Consider the following 14,113-nt stretch of genomic DNA (forward strand, 5'->3'; position numbering starts at 1 on the left):
ACTTTGTTTTTAGAATCCTTAATTTGAAAAATATTATAGGAAGAGAGGTATGTGGGTAGAGGGTGTGTTTGGAACTACTTTATAATGATTCTTGAGAATCAATACTTTCTTCAAAAAGCATATTCCTAAATACATAAAAATGACAATGTGTTCTCTTTATGCTTTTAGATACAGATCCCAAAATATACTATAGCTATTAATCACTTGAAGTAAGCTTTAATGTAATCCCAGTTTTAATTATTTCAGGACATAATTATCTTTTGTTTTAGAAACATCTTCAAATCCATGTGTTGCAGTTTTCAGTAGTAGAGAGACAAATTATGACTTTGCCCAATCATGTAAGTTTCGCAAAATCCAACTAGCAAGTCTTATAAAAAATCATGTCAGTGTTATATTGGAAAAAAACATGCAACCTGCATGGTGGTTTACATGACATTACACTCCTTATTGTTCACAGCCCAATAACACTTTTTGCTTTCTAGAAGAGCTAAAAGAGCTAACATTAAAGTGTTCCCTGGACTAGACTGCTAAATAACTTAAGATAATAAGGTAAAATAAGCTAACATCCTGCTTTTTAATTGTATGAACTTTTATGAACATTTTTTAAGAATTAAGAAGCTCATATAAAATGTTCAAAATCTCAACTGCAATCTATTAAGTGCAAAAAAATGCTGTGGGTTATTTGTCCTACTACCCAGATAGGAATCATATAGGATATGAAATTTGGGTTTCATCCTTGAATCACTAGGTAATGTAATTCTGTGTACTCTATTCAACACAATATCCTGAATTGATTGTAGTAGATTTGCTTTACCATTGATGGGTGATATCTGATATATTTCTTTTCTGAATCACAGTAAATATAATTTTATATTGAAACTTGTGCCATGACAGAATTTCATTAAGTATCTAAAAGAATGAAAAAACATGAGCGTGTATAAAATGTTTGGGTCTTAGAAAAGTACAGAGAAGGCCTAAAATAGGTAATAATAATTGTAACAATGCTAAATTTAACCAGTCAACAGAAAATAAGGGTGTGGGATAGGCTGGTAAGCAAGGATCCAAGTAATCTTCCTAGGACAGCTACTAAAGAGCCCGATCAACATTGAATCCCTCCAGTGTACCAGGTACTATATTCAGCACTAGGGCTTTAAAGATGCATAAAATATGGTACTTGCCCTTAAAGAAGCGCAGTTCAGTGTAATACAATTCTAAATGCTACCTTTCCTGAGTGATGAATATCAAAGAATTTGAGTCGAGTTAAACTGCATATAAAACAAGAAACTGAAATTTACTTTATGCTGGATGTACCCATTTTTGCATAATAAAACTCATCATTACACAAATAATAGAAACAGAGGTATTACGCATAACATGAAACCATAGAAAAGCAACAACCATTTATTTTTGGCTTTTACACACTTTGGGAATTCACTTTATGACAAATGTTGAGAATATAATGTAGAATATCTGAATCAGAAGAGACTGGAATCCTGTTCATTTTTTTCCATATTCTTTGTCAGCTCAAATCACCCATTTCAGTATAGTATTGCCTGTTCTCAATCCTTTACTAGAACAAGAAAGGTTATTGAGAACACGAGTTTTCAAAGGTAGTTCTCATATATGTATGTATATATATATATACATATATATATATATATATACATACATAAAAGAAGGTCAGATGCAAACAACATAGCTGTTGAAAAGACCAAGTACCACAAGATGCCAAAAGAACAAGAACAAGAGTAGCCATAACAATGAATCTGAAGGGGAAAGGTGTCTGAATATTATCTTTCTATCTTCACAGTATATTTTGCTTAGTGATGTATCCATTTAGGACATACAAAATGATTACTGCACTATATTTCCCAGGCACTAAAGAGTCTGAAGAAAAGACCAGAGATATTGTCATACAGAACAGTAAAGACATATAAGTAGTAGTATAGCACTTTCATTATTCTTTCTCTCCGTTCAATGATCCAACTCACATAATATAGCTCAACAACGAATATTATCTCTTAAAAACTTCTGAAGTCTCTAGTAGACAAAGGATATGAGTACATACATGGCATATATAACTGTTTGTAATTGATTGGATGTCTTTAAGATTATTTGAAATAACAAAAAAATCACTTTAAAAGTTGCTATAGTTCCCTTTTCATTAAATCATGCTGACTGTCCTAAATATAATCCAAACTCATGTATGCTGACTTTACCTGAGCTGATCATTTGAGCCTATTACCCTGACATAAATGCTTTTACCCTATCAAATAAAATTAAATCTTTCTTTCAGTATAGTGACAAATTAAGGAAAAGTTACAGTTATATAAGAGAAGTCTAGACTCTCTTCCACCTTAAGCTTTGTGGAGCCTGGTTTAGAACTCCAATACTACAGAAAGGTGGAGATCAATAAATTACATAATGAAATGAAATAAAATTATGGTATGACTTATTTCATCATTCACGTTCTTAGAAAAGCTAACAGGTGTTTTCTTATATTTGAAAACTGTACAGCAAGCAGCAAATAAGTGTCCCCGGAAACAGTGACTTCAGAACTGAGTGTCACATGGTAGACCCTCAATAAATGGCAGCTAGTCTCAGGTTTACCATATAGGTCTCTGTGCTAAGCTACATTTCTTTGTAATGGACAGAAATTTACTGCCTAATTCTTATTATTGATGACCACATTTTTTTGTGTGTGCCAAAAACATAGCAATCTGTATATCCCAAACTCAGGGGCGGGGACGGGGGCGGGGGTGGGGGTGGGGGGAGGCTCTATTTAAGCCAGCTGTTGGTTTCCACAACAAACGTAAGGGACGAACAATATACATAAGGGCATTCCAAAGTCAAGTAGAATTTCACTTTTGAAGATGTTGTTTCTGTTCTTCTTCATCCCTAGCTCTCGGTTACTCAATATCTGCTTAGATTTAATTCTCCTTTTTGAGCTCTACCTTTCCAGGACTCCAGTATCTAATGCTTCCTTTGACCTGCACCTACTCAGGATTTCTTTGGCCTCCTTTAACATGTTACCCAGCTCCACTGTTGTGCACTGAAGCAAATCAAGCAGCAGCCACCCAGTCCATCCACTGTAAAACCCTTAGATAAATTCCCTTTTAGCATTAGTAATTTTAGGCTGGAGAGTTACCTTTTAAAACTAGTTTCTACTGTAGCAACCATTCCTCCTACTTGTAGCTCTTTCACCTTGCGCCCTTCTCTGAACCCTTCTCCAAATCCACTATGCTTTTCTTGAAATAAAGTCACCAGGACTGGGGCACCTGGGTGGCTCAGTCAGTTGAGCATCGGCCTTCAGCTCAGGTCAGGATCCCAGAGTCCTGGGATCGAGTCCTGCGCCAGGGCTCCTTTCTCAGTGGGGAGCCTGCTTCTCCCTCCGCCTGCCTCTCCCCCTGCTTGTGCGCACACACACTCTGTCTCTTTGAAAAATAAAATTAAAAAAAAAAATACCACTACTAATCTGGGTAAGCACTGAGTGAGAATGGTCGCAGAATAGAGAGGCATAGTGAGGTGGTATTTAAGAATTTAGGTTCTTTAGAGTTGAACTTGAGTTTGAATCCCCAGCTGTTATATACTAGCGGTGTGACTTTGAGCAAGTTACTTAATTTTTCTGAGCCTCAGCTTGCTTATCTTCAAAAATGCCATAATAAAAGTATATGTCTCATAGGATTATGGAATTAATGGGGGAAAATGCAAATATAACCAATGCCTGGTGGTACAGAGTAAGCACTCAATCAATGTTGGCTGCTGTTGTTACTGTTACTATTGTTTTAGTACAAGGACAGATAAATTTTATTTCATTTTCACTATGTTTCCCACCAATAATTTAGCTAGTCTTTTTGGCGTAGTGCCTTTAGAATAGAGTTTACATTAATTCACCAATATATGAGCTAGGTTTCAGTTAAGTAATATTGTAAAATCAGCTTCCCTTCTAAATATCCCTTAGAATTTTTTCCCCTGTTTGCATGCATTGAGGCACTCATACCACTTTTTGTGCCCTATGGTGGATCTAATAATTTTCTTGCCATTTCTCCCAACAGGCTAGATATTTGGTTGGCTAGAATAGCTTGGCATTACCTACTATATTGAGTAGTTTACATACATCCTGCCTCTGAAGAGATTTATAAAATGTTTATAATTAGTACCAGAACATCTACAGCTATGGGTGGGTATAGGGAAGAGGAAGGATCCAGGGATTGTATAACTTTCTCCAGATTGCTGTTTCCATTTATGAATAGGTAAAGTATGCGATGTTTTTGAGGCTCTCACTACCAATCATACCAACAAAAGAAATGTGAGTCAATTAAAAAGAAACTGAGAGTGAAATTTTAAATAAAAACTTTGAGGCTATCATTAAATACCTACAAGTGGTATATATGAATTGTGTATGGCTGTTTGTCTCTATATATGACCACAGAGTATTTGCAAGGTCTTCCCTAACACAGATTCTTTCTACTTTTCTTCATCAAATAAGAGTCAACTTTGTCTCCCTTATATCCTTTCTATATAAATCTATCCCTGGATAGGTATAACATATGATCAAATGTTAATGTAGGATCAAAAATTAAGTGCAGTAGTTAAAAATTATAATGGCTCCTGATTACTCAGAGTATATTTTTTGCTTAAAGAAGCATAAAAAAACAGTTTAGTTTACCTTTTTTCTTTGAAGAAATATATTTATTTCTGTATCTACATACTTCATAGAATTAGAAAATGACAGAGTTAATTCATCCTGTTGTTATCCACTTTTTCCAATTAAGCAACCTTATGTGGAATAAAATGTAAAGAATCCCGTTTATAAATTATATTAGCAACATATCTTCATGAGTGAAAATGAGTTGGTAAAAAATTTATAAAAAATAGTAAGTTTATTATAGTTACGAACTACAAAAGTACTTAATTTTTAGATATCTATACTTATAGAGGTATATTATATATATGTTTTTAAAGATTCTATTTATTTATTCATGAGAGACATAGGCAGAGGAAGAAGCAGACTCCCCACAAGGAGCCCCATGCGGGACTAGATCCCAGTCCGTGGGGATTATGCCCTGAGCCAAAGGCAGACACCCAACCACTAAGCCACACAGGTGTCCCAGATATGCTATATTTGAAAGTTTAAGTATCACTAAAATGAAACTTGTATCAAGGACTAAAAGTAAAAAAGTAACATCAAATATTTTACATATGCTCTTTCTCAGCACCTTACCTATCACTTCCAGTCATGTTCCCTAAAGCTAAAATAAGGATCCAAGTGTCAAAAGAAACATACTTGTATTATTAGAGCTGGAAAAGACCCTGAACATGAAGAAGGTAGAAATTCAGGTTATGTGACATGCCCAAAATGATACAACCAGTGGCAGCAATCCCTCCTAATTCTACATCTGAGATTTCTGACAATGTGCAATAAAAGTTAAATTTAACATATGAGGATCTGATTAAAAAATCAGATGTTGTCCTCTCAAGTTGAAAACCTTTGGATTGAATAACTTCTACTTACATGATTTTCTATTACTAGGAAAATAAGTTTTAAATAACATGAAATTGCAAAAACTGACGAGAAGTAATGAAAACTACAAAGAAAATTTATGCTTTTCCTTAAATCAGAACCATGGAAACGGATATTTTTTAATGTCTAAAAAAAGCCAGAGATTTATTGGTTGTGTGTGCATGTATGGTAGTAGTGGGTTTTGTTTTATATTGTTTTGTTTTGTAAATTTTTAGAGGTTCTTCCAATTTCCCTGTGCAATGGTAATCTGTGTTCCAAAAATGGGGATACATATAAAATGAATTTCTGATAATTAATTATAAAGTACTTAACCATGAACAAATAAGCCTCTAGAAACTTACTAATGACAGTAAGAAAATGGTACCAAGAATTTCAAAACTAAAAATCTGAATCTTTTTAATATTGTCTGAACTAGAAATAAAGAACATCTTCTAAAAAATCAAAAGTAATTGCAAAAGAGATTAAATCAGTAAACCAATTGTGTATATTTTTCCTGAAGTGCATATTCATGAGCTGACAGTAGAAACAGGCTGGCTGCTTTGTTTGACTATAGTTCTGTTTACCTCGTACTGTCAAGAATGGATTTTGACACTCGCAGTATTAATATTGCTATTTTTATTGATATAATTAGCACTGCTATAAATAATTCCTCGGTCTGCTATATCTAAGTCTATCATTACAATCAGCAATATTAGAGCTTCTTTTTCCTATAAGATGCTTTGGCAATAGACTCTGGCCCAAAGAACCACAGTGACCTCATGATGTGCAAGGTATGGGGAAAAAAACACTGCCCTGTCAATAGAGACTACTGTTTTGTGTATGACTTCACCAAACAAACTAGTTTATATTTGTTTGAAACTAAAGTTTCTCACCAATCTGCTGTTTCAATTTCACATCACACCATATTGTACCTAAAACAGGCAATCTGGATTCCTGTTGCTACTCCCCCCCCACCCCCACCCCCAAACAGCTCAGGAATGGGTTTGAAATACAAGGCTTGAATATATAAAGCAAAGGAGTTAAGACACCCAAAATTCAGAATGGGTGGGTGAAAACAAGTGTGCTTGAAGTCATTTGTATAACTGCTAGTGGGTGGCCCACTTATGAGTTTTTTGATCATCACATGAAAGCAAAATCAAAACATATTTTATCATGCCTCTGGATCACATCAGCTGCGATGATAACCTTATCTAGACCTTGAAGAGTTTGCTCATAAAACAAAGTGGGGTGACTGACCCAGTGCATATTCCACACAGAGTACGAAGGCCAAAACAAAATGACAATACAATTCAAAACAAGTTTGTAGAAATTTTAGACTAGTGTATTAAACCTTTCTTTGTCTCTATCACTTGACAGATGGTTAGCCTTCACACAGCCTAGTATCTCTGGCAAAGAAATGACTGTGTCTAGCCAATAACACCCCAAATTTTTATTTAAAATGCAGTGTACACATACTTACACTTACCTTAAAAATATGAATATTAATAGATTAGTCATTTTATTTTATTACTATAAAAATTTGACAGATATCAAGGTTTGTCTTTTGCCCTATGAATACCTCTTTTTGAAACTTTCAACTGTCTTATGTGGATCCAGGGTTCTAAGAACACTTACTTTAGATTTCATTCATTACGGGGGCTGCTTGCTAATCATGCTTCAAAAAAAAAAAAAAAAAAAAAAGAAACTTCTAGTAACTTTTAATCCAAAATTATTACAAAATTCACAAATATTTAATTAGCTTATGCTTCTGTGTTGCTTGGAGCAAAGTTTTGGTAAGTAACAATGAGTTAAGCAAAATCACCTGGAAACATGTTAAGGACCACAAGGCAGGACTGAAATTATTCATCCAATACAGGAATATGTCTTTATTCAAAAATGTTCATATAAAAATATATACTCACATACACATAAACACATATTAATCAACCATTAGAATTAGGAAAAACTCTTAGTTTTTAACATTCTATCAACCATTCTCCCACTTTGCTGTTTAAAAAAAAAAAAAGATTTCATCTAAGACAGTATATTCCATTGTTATAGTCCCTGCTTTTCCTCCTAGATCTTCCTATTTATAGCTTTCAGATGCTGGCGGGTCTGTATACAAATAGCCAGAAGCAACCTTGACTGTTCTCTGAAGTGCATTATTACGTACCCTTTGTGGAAGAGGTGATTATGCTACAAATTAGCATAAATAGAGATCTAATGTAGGTATAGAAATTCAAGCCCTTCACAGCAGGGGATGGGAGGACTGGAGGTGGGAGAATTGTGTGTCAAAAAATAAAAGTTATCCTACTTAAGAACTGAACACCGATTTGGCTAACAAAATACGACTCACTGTGACAGAGAAAAATAACGAAAATCAGAACTTGTTATTTGAGAACTATGAACTAGGTTTTGGAAAGGTGAGACACCCACTACTTAAAGCAACAAACTCAGCATTAAATCATATACTCTGTTAACCAAGCACCAAGTTTCCTTCTGTTAGAAACCTAAGATTTTTACACCTACAGACTAAATGATTAAAGTAATGCTAAAATCTTCTGTAATGTTCCTCCTGCATTACAAATGGTCTATTAAATCAGAGAAGTGCCAATCAAACGCTTTTGTAGTTTGAAAGAAAGGTTTAAATAACAAAGCATTTTTTTTTGCAGGCCTCTCTTTTTCTCTCTTTAATGTCACCTATAAATTAATTACAACAAATTTCCATCTTCTCTTGATAAAACCACAACCAAAAAAGATTTAGGCACTTAATTTTTCAGACATACTCCTAAAACAAATTCTTACTGAAAAATTAAGGTAGTCTAGCTTCTGTTTTGCCACAATTTGCTAACAAGACAAAAGCTCCATCGGAATTTTACAGTAAATTCCAAGACACAGATTTTTTTTAACATAAAGTAACATTTTATTTATTTCAAAGCACGCTTAAAATTATAGGAAAAAAAAAAACTTCTATCTGTTAAAAAGACCTACTGAAATATATTGAGAATGTTTCATGACAACAACAAAGGGTACATATAAAGTTAGCTCTTCCTTTCTTATCATTGGCACTTAGTAAACACCTCCCTGCCCCTCAAACATCTGTAGATTCTTTCAAATTGTACTCTCTAAATGAAAAAAAAAAAATATATGCTAGGTTTTAAAATTTCATACAAAAATCTTTTCTTCTAGCAATCTGAAGTATGCAAACTATATGTGACATTAGAATGTAAACTCCACAAAGACAGGTTATTTTATCTCTTGTTCACTGTTACATCCCAAGTGTCTAGAACAATTTCATGAATTTAAACATCCATTTCAGAAAAGCATGATTATTTCACAGAATAAAGCAGAGCCCATCAAGTTCCACTTCTGTATTGCAAATGTTTTAAAGAAGTCTCTCTTTGGCACTCAATCTAAAATATTTGAAATAATTTCTAATTCACTTAGAAATTCTAGATCCTTTACAGTAACTTAGTTGTATCTTTTATTGCTCTTCAAAATTGACCTAATTATTCAGTCAAGCCTTTCTTCTGGAAGTCCGATTGGTTAGAAAGCCCTCTTCAGATTTTCACTACTGAGATAAAAATAATTCACTTAAAATGGCTTCTTCTTTAGGTTTTTATTCCTAAAAAAGGAATAAAATTTGCCAAGTAGGCAAATTCATATTAATTTGACAGCAAGATTTGTTGGGTATCTGTGGGTCACAAAAACTTTCTGAACTAGCCATGTAGTAAACTGGCCTCACGTCTAGTAGTTCTAAACACCCCCCCCAAAATTATAACTTTCACATAGAAGTTTTTCTTTCCTCTAAACTCAAACTGTCTTTCAGTAGCTACTCTGTGTGCACATAAGCTATCTATCTTCTTGCTGTAGTAGTAACCTTTAAATACTGGGATCTTAATCCAACTAGACAGATCAGCATAAAGACTTCTTCCCAAGAATGGAGAAAATTTGACAACTTTTTAATCATAAACCTTTTTCTTTAGTCTGTTAAAATTGGGACCTCACCATGAAAGGGCGTATTGCTTTGGAGGCTGGTAGACAGTTAACTTGTCACCTGATCTTCATATGCAAAAGGCCTGTATTCCACTGGTCTGTGAGATCTGAAATCACAAAACCAAAAATACCCAACTGCTGGACTCCCCGAGCAGCTACTAGATGTCTAAAAACTTACTTTTCTTCTTCCTCTCACCTGTTTACGTGAGCACCACATGTTCTTAAGCCTAAAGCCCTCCCAAACTGAGCTCCACGTAAGTCACAACCGCAATCTTAGGAATTAAAACCTTGAGCCCTGAACGGGGGAGTAGTAAAGTCAGAGATTCCTCAAGGGCAATTCCAAAAGCTTTTTTTTTTTTTTTTTTTTGAGAGAAGACAATTCTCGAGAGGGCACAGTGGTATCAGCATGCACTGCTTGTGCATATCCACTTTGACACATTTCTGATGAAGAATGAGAAGAGCAAACAAAGATGTGAAAAGTCAGTGCAAATTGTTTCTTTCTTCTTCTTCTTTTTTTCCTAGAACTAGAGAAATACCTACGTGGAAAGCTGAAATCTGGGCCGGTCAAACTTACACGAGGGGCAGTGGAGGGCATATGTTAACTATTCCCAGGTCACTGCAGAGGGCATTCGGGATTAGGGCCGACAGGTAAGAAAGTAAAGCGTGTGCACGACCTGACTTTGCAAATGGGACTGCTTATCACTTACCCCTAATGTTTCCAGCTCTGCCGTTTATTTACAGAACCGTCCTTACCATGTATTTGTTTTTGTTTTTTTTGGACTTTCTCGACAGCAACAAGTCAGGTCAGTCCCCCTAGGCCAGAGCTCCACTTGAGAGCCTGCGGTGGGGGGTGGGGGTGGGGGGTGGGGAGGAGCGGCCCCTGCGAGCTGGAGCAGCCGGGGCTTAACCCTGGGCCAGGCAGCGAGACGGTCTCGCCTTTGGCCTCACCTGCATTATTTTCGGGGGCCGGGAGCCGTGAACACCACGCTCCCAAGTCTCCAGGGACTCAGCGCGTCGGCTCCGCTCAGGCCGGGGCTGCCCCGGAGCCTGCCCTTCGGCCGCTGGGGCGCCCCGACTGCTCCCCGCTCCCGGGGGGCGCGGACGGGGGCTCCCCGCGGCTGACCCCGTGCAGCCGGGCTCGGCGGGTGCAGCGCTAGGTGGGGGAGCTGCGCGCCATATTGTGTTGTTCGCTCGTGTTTATAGTTGATGTGTGCGCCTGGCATATGTTTGTGCAAGTGTGTTTATCAATAGAACTTTTAGAGGATCCCTGCCTCCTGCCTCTCGAGCATCCTCACAAAGGGCAGCAGCTGCGGGGAGGGAGCCACACGGCCCGGACCGCGCTCCACAAGGCGGGAGGCTGCACCTCTTTCAAACTTTCCAAAAAAAAAAAAAACTTCCGACCGTTCAGCTATCGAAAAGCGTCAACATTTTTTTTTTTTTTCCCCATGTTTCCAGACGGGCCCAAAGGGGCGGGGGGGGGGGGGAGAAGGAAAGGCGAACGGTCCCTTCCCCGGCCCGCGCCTCCGGGGTCGCACAGCCAGGGCGGGCGGGGGCCGGTAGCTGCGGCGTCTGCAGGGGCGCCCCGCGGCCCCGGGGCCAGGGCACCCCCGCCCCTCCCCGCCCCTCCCCGTCCCCCCCAGTTCTCCGAAGACGCTCCAGAGACCGCGAGAGCCGCGGCCGGCGGGGCGGGGGAGGGGGAGGGGGAGGGGAGGGGGAGCGGTGGGGGTAGGGAGGGGCGCGGGGGAGGGCGAGGAGGGAGGGGGCGGGAGGGCAGCCGGCGCCTCTACAGCTCCGGAGCCCCGGCTAGTCCCCCTCGGCTCCTCTTCTTGGAAGCGGCAGCTCCAGGCGCGGGGAGTAGAGAGAAGAAGGCAGAAGACACGTTTCCAGCTGCGGGACGGCCCCTCCCGCGCCCCCCTTCCCCCCCCCCGCCCCCCGCCGGGTCGCGCGAGGCCGCAGCCGCCGCCCGGCGCGAGGACGGGCGCCCGGGAGGGGGCGGGGGCGGGGAGGGGCGGGGGCGGGGCGCGGCGCGGGGGCGCGGAGGTGCGCGCGCACTCGGCCGCCGCCGGCCCGCGGACCCGCCGCTCAGACTCGCCCCCCCCCAACCCCACCCCAGTCCCCTCCTTGCCCGTCCCGTCGCCCCCCACTCCAGGGCCTCGCGGACGCCTCGGCCCCCTCGCGCGCGCACACCCCTCCCTCCCGCCCGCCCCACAACAAATTAGAGTTTTGGGGGTTACCTCCTCGCGCTCTTTAATCTTCTTTCCTCAACTCCTAAACTTCCCCCCGCCCCTACTTCTTCGGCAGAAGGCCCACATTGGGCGCCTCACGCCGCGCACCCCCGCTCCTCTGCGCCTATTGGCTCGCTCCTACGCCACTCTTGGCTTCCGCGAGCCAATAAGAGCGGGACGCCCCTCGTGAGGGTGCCGCCCATAAACAAAATGCACTCTTCCTCCTCCTCGCCCAAGTCCCCGCCCCCGTCGGCTTCTTTCCTCATCTCTACCACCTTGGATTGGATTAGGAGAGGCCCAATCCGCTATCTCAAGCACCCATTGGGGGGCGGAAACTTCGCTCAGACGATCGTCGACAGGCGATTGGCCGGCCGTCTTCCCACTCCCCCCAACCCCGCCCGCCCCTTCGCCCACTCCGGAGAGGTCAGTCGCGTCTCGCCGTTCAGTGATCCGAGAGCTGGAAGGCGATTGGCCGAGGCCGCCCGTCAGGCCGGATTGGAGTGAGCCGTGATTGGCCAGCACCGACACGATCAGGTTAGGTTGTCTCCTCCTCCGCCCCGCCCCCCTGTTTCCTCCGCCCCCCCCGCAGCCCCCCTCCCGACTGCTTTTACTTTCTACGCATTTCTATTTCCTCCTTTATTTATTTATTTGTGATAAACTTAAATGACCCGGCGACGGAGGCGGGACTGGCGGCCAGGCCGAGGATGACGAGGGCCGGCCCGGGGCCAATAGCCGAGGGGGCTGCGGGGTGAGGGGCAGCTTCGGCGGCCAGTGAGAGGCAGGTGTCTGGAGCGCGCTGGGCCGGTGGAGCCGGGATGCCCCAGCGGAGGCGGCGGTTACCCGCTGTCTGGCGCGGCGAGCCGGCGGGGGGGGGGGGGGGGGGGGCGCCGCGGGGGTGCAGGGGGGGCGGCGCGGAGGTGACGGGGGGTCGGCATGGGGGGCGCCGGGGGGGTGCAGTGGGAGCGGGTGCAGGGGGGCGCTGGGGGTGCAGGGGGCGGCGCGGAGGTGACGGGGGGTCGGCAGGGGGGCGCCGGGGGGTGCAATGGGAGCGGGTGCAGGGGGGCGGCAGGGAGGTGCATGGGGGCGCCGGGGGGTGCAGTGGGAGCGGGTGCAGGGGGGCGGCGAGGAGGTGACGGGGGGTCGGCAGGAGGGCGCTGGGGGGGTGCAATGGGAGCGGGTGCAGGGGGGCGGCGAGGAGGTGACGGGGACCGGCAGGGAGGTGCAGGGGTGGTGCGCCGGGGGGATGCAGGGGAGCGGGTGCAGGGGGGTCAGGGGGGCGGCGGGGAGGTGACGGGGGGCCGGCAAGGGGGTGCAGGGGGGGCGCTGGAGGGATGCAGTGGGGGCGCCGGGGGGTGCAGGGGGAGCGGGTGCAGGCGGGGCGCCGGGGGGCTGCGGGGGGGGCGCCGGGGGGTGCAGGGGGGGCGGCGGGGGGGTGTGGCCGGTGCAGACCGCTGAGGCCGCGGGACCGGAGCTGGAGCGGGGGTGGGCGAGTCGGCGGCGCGCGGGGCCAGCCCGGGGCGGGCTGCAGGTCGCGGCGCTGCGGGGTCAGCAGAGGCCGCAGCAGAGCCCGGGCTCCTCCGAGGCAAAATCGGCCCATCGAGGAGGTCTAGGAAAACACTGTGTGTGAAACGGTTCGTAGTAAGCCGCCCTTAATAAAAAACGAGGATATTATCCTAACGGGAATCCTAACGGGAAAAACAGATTATGTTTCTTATTACCCAACCCCCCGAAGTACCGACGACACCAGCGGAGCCCGGAAAATTCAATATCCCCAGGGCTTAGAAGGAACAAATAAAGCAACACGGAAAATTAAATGCGGTTCAGATGCTTCAATAAAACCTTCATCCTCATCCATTTGTCACTCAACATAGCGCTCCCCAGAGCCAGATCCTTACCAAGTGTTAGTCCAGTGCTCAGGCCTTGCGGGGGCATGAGGCTCCAGGCCAGCAAGATGCTCAGGAAGGATTCCTAAAAAGGCGTAAGATTGGGGGCGGGAGGAAAGGGGTATTCCCTTTTACTAAACAACAACAACAAAAAAAAAAAATTTTTTTCTGCCAAAAGAAGAAGTTGCACTTTTTAGGGAACTTCGATAACAATGATTTATCACAAATTAAGGGACTTTATGAAAAATACCATGCATACAAAGACTTGACTGTATATGCAGTTTGAAAACTCTCTTTGGTGGAACATGCATTTGATGTGTAGTTTCTAATAAGTGTTCTCTGAATTTTATCTGACTTCGTCGGGACATAGAGTATTCATTAAAGAAAAAGTTATTCATGACACTTTGATAGAGCTGGGCCAGGCCGACTTTATTCAGGACCATTGAGATACAGGTACAGATGGATAGGACCACTGTGATAGAATTTTGCAGCGGGAGCAGAAGACT

General features: G+C 43.1%; 1 protein-coding gene across 18 annotated transcripts in view; it reads right to left on the reverse strand.

The window, feature by feature from the left end:
- The window catches only part of ZBTB20 (zinc finger and BTB domain containing 20), a 773,610-nt gene extending 761,762 nt beyond the window's left edge, over window positions 1–11,848 (reverse strand). For 5 of the 18 annotated variants that reach the window (XR_007407881.1, XR_007407882.1, XM_049105200.1 and 2 more), the window contains exons 1-2: window positions 11,734–11,793; window positions 9,512–9,606 (exon numbers count right to left, since the gene is read on the reverse strand). The gene's annotated coding sequence lies outside the window, so the exon portion shown is untranslated. Of the gene's footprint in view, window positions 1–9,511; window positions 9,607–9,695; window positions 10,350–11,733 lie in introns of those variants that run through there. The other 13 variants (XM_049105192.1, XM_049105189.1, XM_049105207.1 and 10 more) reach the window with 8 other exon arrangements.
- Window positions 11,849–14,113: the final 2,265 nt, after the last annotated feature.

The sequence above is a fragment of the Canis lupus genome, chromosome 33 (genome assembly GCF_003254725.2).
Source record: "Canis lupus dingo isolate Sandy chromosome 33, ASM325472v2, whole genome shotgun sequence".
Classification (NCBI taxonomy): domain Eukaryota; kingdom Metazoa; phylum Chordata; class Mammalia; order Carnivora; family Canidae; genus Canis; species Canis lupus.